At 35.0% G+C, this 5,853-nt stretch overlaps 1 long non-coding RNA gene across 2 annotated transcripts in view; it reads right to left on the bottom strand.

Moving 5' to 3' along the window:
* Positions 1-2,889: 2,889 nt before the first annotated feature.
* The window catches only part of LOC137630654 (uncharacterized), a 123,386-nt gene continuing 120,422 nt past the window's right edge, over positions 2,890-5,853 (bottom strand). For both annotated transcript variants that reach the window (XR_011041748.1, XR_011041749.1), the window contains one exon: positions 2,890-3,247. This is a non-coding gene — a long non-coding RNA (uncharacterized lncRNA). The remainder of the gene's footprint in view (positions 3,248-5,853) is intronic.

Raw genomic sequence — 5,853 nt, 5'->3', positions numbered from 1 at the left:
TGTGTGTATTTGCATACTGATTGGAAATGGAATAAATTATTTGCTTATATCATAGTGATTGGTACTTTAGACTATGAGTACTTAAGTTACATGAGATATGTTGTAGGGCTTTATCGGACGATATCTTGCTCCCCCCCCCCCTCCCCAAAAAAAAGTCTTGTTCCTGGGATTCAGATCTATACACGAATGTGCATATTCTTTTCTGAAAGTCGCTTAGTTACAAAATAGCATGTGCATATATTTCGTGTAAAAGTGACTAATTATAGGCAAAGAAGAAATAAACAAATAGTACAGTAGCTTTTACTTCTTTACTGCAGTTATTATATTAATTTTTATTGTTGTCGAAGAAAGTGTATATCTATATGACTTTGCCTGTACTCTGAAACACATCAAACTAGCGTTTTTAGAGGAATGTATTCATCTAGAGCTAAGCAAACAAGTACACAAATTTGGCTCTGCCAACGATGCAAAAAAATGGACAGCAGAAGAGATGTAAACAAGATGATGTTGCATTATGATTGCATGGGAAAGATGCAAACACGATGATGCTACATTTTGCCTGTTTGCAGACGGCAAGATTCTCTATTGTTCTCTTGTACTTCATTCTGGTGCCGCTGAATAATGAAAAGAGGGGAGAGAGACTTTTATTGTATCTGCGTCCTTTGATGTTTGCAATAAATTAAATACATTAGGCAAATGAGGCCAAGGCTGCTTTTCTTCTTCCTCCTGAAACCCCTATTAAAGTTGATTCTCTTATGGGCTCCGGTCACGCTTTTCCCCAGTCCCAATGACTAAATCGAGCTCAGTGCAAACATGGAGGAAAATGCCCAGCTGGGGGGAGGGGGAAGAGGAGGGGGAGGAGGGGCGGACGGCCGGATTATGGAGTTGGCCGTCTCTATTTAGTTCGCCTCGGATGCGAATTTCCCGTGCAATCAGATAGATAAACACTCTCTCTCTCTCTCTCTCTCTCTCTCTCTCTCTCTCTCTCTCTCTCTCTCTCTCTCTCTCTCTCTCTCTCTCTCTCTCGCCATGTTTATGCTTATCCGTTTTTTGGACATGAACGTATTAAAGAAAAAATTTAAAGGTAATGAAGTATAAAGTATAAAGTCCGTTTGTGTGCATGGGTGGGTAACTTATGTTTATTCTTGTTTTTACATAAATTCAAAGACCGAAAATAAAAAGTTTGATTCTCTCTCTCTCTCTCTCTCTCTCTCTCTCTCTCTCTCTCTCTCTCTCTCTCTCTCTCTCTCTCTCTCTCTCTCTCTCGTCATTTGCGTTACGGTTCGAACCATATGTGATAAAAATTACTATAATTTTCGCAACCGTTCTGTGGTACCTTTGTAAAATATCGTTGTGCAGATTAATTTACGTAATAGTATACGGGGATTGATTATTTCCTCTTTTCTATTTTCTTAACGCAAAAATGTGATTACCTCCAAGTAACCAGCCATCATTTACATGCATTTTCCATGGACATTTGGATATGTAGAATGATGGCAATAGTAAGAAATCTTTTTAAGTGTTTTAAGGCTTTCTTATTGACCCTATGTAGGACGAGGAGGAGAGTGTGCTTTAAATGTTTTAAAAGATTACAGTTATTTGCACTAGTTGATCTAACGAGCATATGCTGCTTTTAATTAAGCAACAAATTTTATTTCATATTTAATATTTTATGGCTTCGCATCAGCTTGTAATTCTCAGATCACTTTATTGAAGAATACGTTGTTAGCATTGTGCTTAAATGTTCCAGTTTTATATCCTTGCTACATTACAGCCATGTAATTTCAAAGGGAAATAGGTTTCAAATACGAAATAAAGCATTTCAAATATTGATTACTCCTAGTCTTTGAGACTCATATTTTAGATAAACTTAAGACTGTTTAAAGGTAGAGGAAAAGAACGAGTTTTAAGCCCCCCCCCCCCCCCCCTTGGAATTGGAAAGATACACCACTGAATGAGGTGATTTCTTTACATAAAATAGCAAATACATGGAACAGACTTCCACCAGATATAGTAAACTGTAACATGGTAAAAGTATAAGTTAGACAAGATCATAAAAACTCTCCAAACGTTTAAACTAAATGAAATAGCTCTACTTAAAAACAAATGGGCTCTGCGCGGATGGACTAAAAAGTCTTTGAGGCATCCAAAATCCTTGTAACTTCTCCCATTATGATAGAGCTTGTTTGTTACGGTTTATGCGTAAAAGCCCTTTGTCAATTCGACGTTTTGAAATCAATCAGTTTTGTAGGCTGATTGGTCCGGGAAAACTGAAAAAGGAATAAATTTCCGAAGTTTTTCATTATCTGAACTTTCAATGGTTAACCTTGCTTTTAATTTTGGTATTCTAATTTCTCATCCCATAACAATAGAATAGTCCTTAATAATCTCATTCAGGGTATTCAAAATATCTAGGACAGAACTTGAAAATATATTATTTCTGAAATACAATGGTTATAGATTATAACAAAAAATACAACAGGAAACTTATAAATGCATAAGAATAATTAGGAAAACTTTTAAGCTTTGTAATTTTGTTTTATTTGTATTCTATATTAAATCTTCCCCCTTATATGTTTTCCCTATCATGGAGTAGGAGATAAAACAGTGTTGCTATTGAAATAAACTTTATTAATGTGAAAAATACAAGGAAAGAATCTGGAAACATAAAAATGTAAAATATAATATAGTCCATTTGTACTTGATAATTAAAGAATTGCTTTACCAAGATAATTAGGACGATGTTATACTCACCTAGAGGTTTGCTTGTGTGTGTTTGTATGTATGTGTGTGTATATATATATATATATATATGTATATATATATATATATATATATATATATATATATATATATATATATATATATATATATATATATATATATATATATGCTGTGTGTGTGTTTGTGCGTGTGGTTGCATATTTTACATATGCATATTTAACTAAGTGATATGATCTTAAGAATGTTATCTTTTTTAAGATGAGACAACAATAATTTCTTAATTGAGAAATACCGAAGGAAAGAAATAAACAACTCATTATACTTTACTAATTATCGTCCATTAAACAACGGATAAGCAGAATAATACTTATGCTCCCGGTCCAAGATCCTTATGCGAGACCTTCATTCTCCAAGAGCCCCGTGAGCGATCCCATAATTATATAGTGGCCCCTTGCGCGATCCTGCCATTCCTCATGTACCCCGTCTAAGGTCATCGAAAGCCATAGAAGCCAGGCCATTCCACCTGGAATGGAAAGTAGTGTTACTGTTGATATTTATTTTTTTCATTATGTTCTTATGGTATTTGTTAAAGAGATAGTTGGAGACGTTGGTGTAGTGTAATAGGGGATGATAGTAATAATAATAATAATAATAATAATAATAATAATACAGGTAATAATGCTGGTGGTAGTAATAGTAGTGAAGATGATAGCAGCAATAATGATTAATGATATAACTATTAATACTATTATTTTATATGACTTACAACACTCCTAGATATTATTTGTTAACTTTCAATTTTTTTCTTATAATTGTCTTATAACATAAATAGACAAAAAAAATGCATCACATCACAGTCAGAAAATGTTGTAAACAATGGGCAAACTAAACAAAACCAGCAAAAGGAGTAAAAATAGACCTAACAGCATCTCACGGCATCCTCTCCTTTTGTCTCCCAGTGAACCATAGATTTCAAAGTCGCTTTCCCTGTGCCGAAGATGGCACCCCGGCCCGGCCTCGAGCAGACGCCGAAATTATCATAAAAACGAAATGGCATTATGCCCCAGAACAAAAGGTCCCTTGCCGCCGCCCCTCCACTCCGCAGTACAACCGTGCCCTCGCAATATTCATTCCGGGACGGCATCAAAGGCAGAGGAATAAGCCACGGGCGTAAAATGGAAAACGAATGGGCCGATTTCACATCGTAATGGAGTTGAAGAATAGAGAATGCTTAACAAACAGAGACGCAGCTTGGCGCAGTATATATTGCACGTATTCTCTATTCTAGTTTGCTTTTTTTTTTTATCCTTTACTACTACCTCCCACTTAATGCTGGTTCCAGGCAATAAGTTGATACTGATAAAATCACACAGAGGCGTAGCTACGGTAGATTAGAAGCAGTATATAACACATTTGAAACTCCAATTTGTATGCAGTATAGATATCACAGATTTCCCTTTCTGTTTTTTCTTCCATTTCTCTTCTGCTTCCTGGTTTTACTTGCTACTGGCAACAGACAATATGTTAATATCAATTATAACAACACAAAAACAGCATTACGTGACTACAGTATATGCTGCACGTGACCCCCCCCCCCCCCCTTCTATTCTGTTAGAATAATGCTGAACATTGTCCGTTCTATTTTGCTTCCTTTTCCTTCCTTGGTTAATAATAATAAGTTTATTCATTTCTGATTGGATACTGAGATTAATATTAAGAAGAGCACATAGAGACGCAAATAAATCTTGTCCACACTCCTCATGGTCATCCTTCTATTTTATTTTTTCTTGCTTTTCCTTCTTACTGAATAATGGATACAGAGCTGCAACTTGGTATTCCCTTTATTCTCTATTCTATATCAGCAATAAAAGTAAAGAATTCTTCTTTTCTACTTTTTATTCATACTCGTTACTTGTTGTCAAGAATACATTATATATATATATATATATATATATATATATATATATATATATATATGTGTGTGTGTGTGTGTGTGTGTGTGTGTGTGTGTGTGTGTGTGTAGGTGCATTTGAATGTTTTTATATAATCATCAAATATTTTCCTAATATGCCTCTTTTCTTTTAATCATCTTTTGATTCTAGTTCCTTTTATTTGCTGATGTTTCCTGACAATGATTTACTCCTAATAGCTCATTTTAATGTGTACATGAGAAAAAAGGGTATATTTAAATTTTCGTCCATTGAATTTCTTATTTCCATGAAATACGAAGTGGATTACTAAAAACTCATGTAATAAGACTACATGGGCACAATAATATGTAGAATAAGAAATTAGCATTGCAGCCCACATGTATTTATGATTGCCACACATTGGCATGTACACGTTGTAATGATAATAAGTAATAATAGTATCAAATACTGGTGCAACCTATTTGTATGATAGGTCTTCATTAGAACATACACATTTGACTAATGATATCAAATTACTGTGCATACTTATTTATGATAGTCGCATACGCATTTCAGGAAGAAAAGGAAAACAAATGCAACGATATATCCATATTGAAAGATATATGCTAATCTTTTTATATTTATAAGAAGTAAGGTTTATTTATGGATAGTGTTTTTTATATGTTAAATAGGAAATTAATCTAAGTTGTTAATGATCAGTTAGGTTGATGAAGCTCTATTGGGTCGAAAACAGGCCCTTGCATTTAATTTGTCTAGCCATGTCTATTGAGAGAGAGAGAGAGAGAGAGAGAGAGAGAGAGAGAGAGAGAGAGAGAGAGAGAGAGAGAATAATTTGCTGCACCAAAGACCTATTCGTTCTTGCTCCTTGAAATTTATCTTAGATATCTCATATAGGTCGAGTTTTGAATCACTGGCTCAAGGAAATAGACTGACAGACAGGTATCTCTAAGCCAAGCAAAGCAAAGCGAGAGAAGACAATGGCGTGGTCATAATGATGACCGCCTTCTTGAGCTAGAATTCCCAGAAAGGGAGATGGGGAAACACTGGAGGAGAATCTTGACTGAAGGAAATCTTGTTATTTGCCCTGGGGCTCTTTTTGAACAACCTATTTAAGAGGGACGGAGGGATGCTGGGCAGTTGGTGGTGTCTGAATTAGGGCAGGATAACAATAGAAAGGTGTTTTGCTCGATATTCTTTA

Source organism: Palaemon carinicauda, chromosome 38, assembly GCF_036898095.1.
Source record: "Palaemon carinicauda isolate YSFRI2023 chromosome 38, ASM3689809v2, whole genome shotgun sequence".
Lineage (NCBI taxonomy): Eukaryota > Metazoa > Arthropoda > Malacostraca > Decapoda > Palaemonidae > Palaemon > Palaemon carinicauda.
The sequence above is the reverse complement of the archived record's forward strand: the minus strand, read 5'-3'. Positions and strand labels throughout refer to the sequence as shown.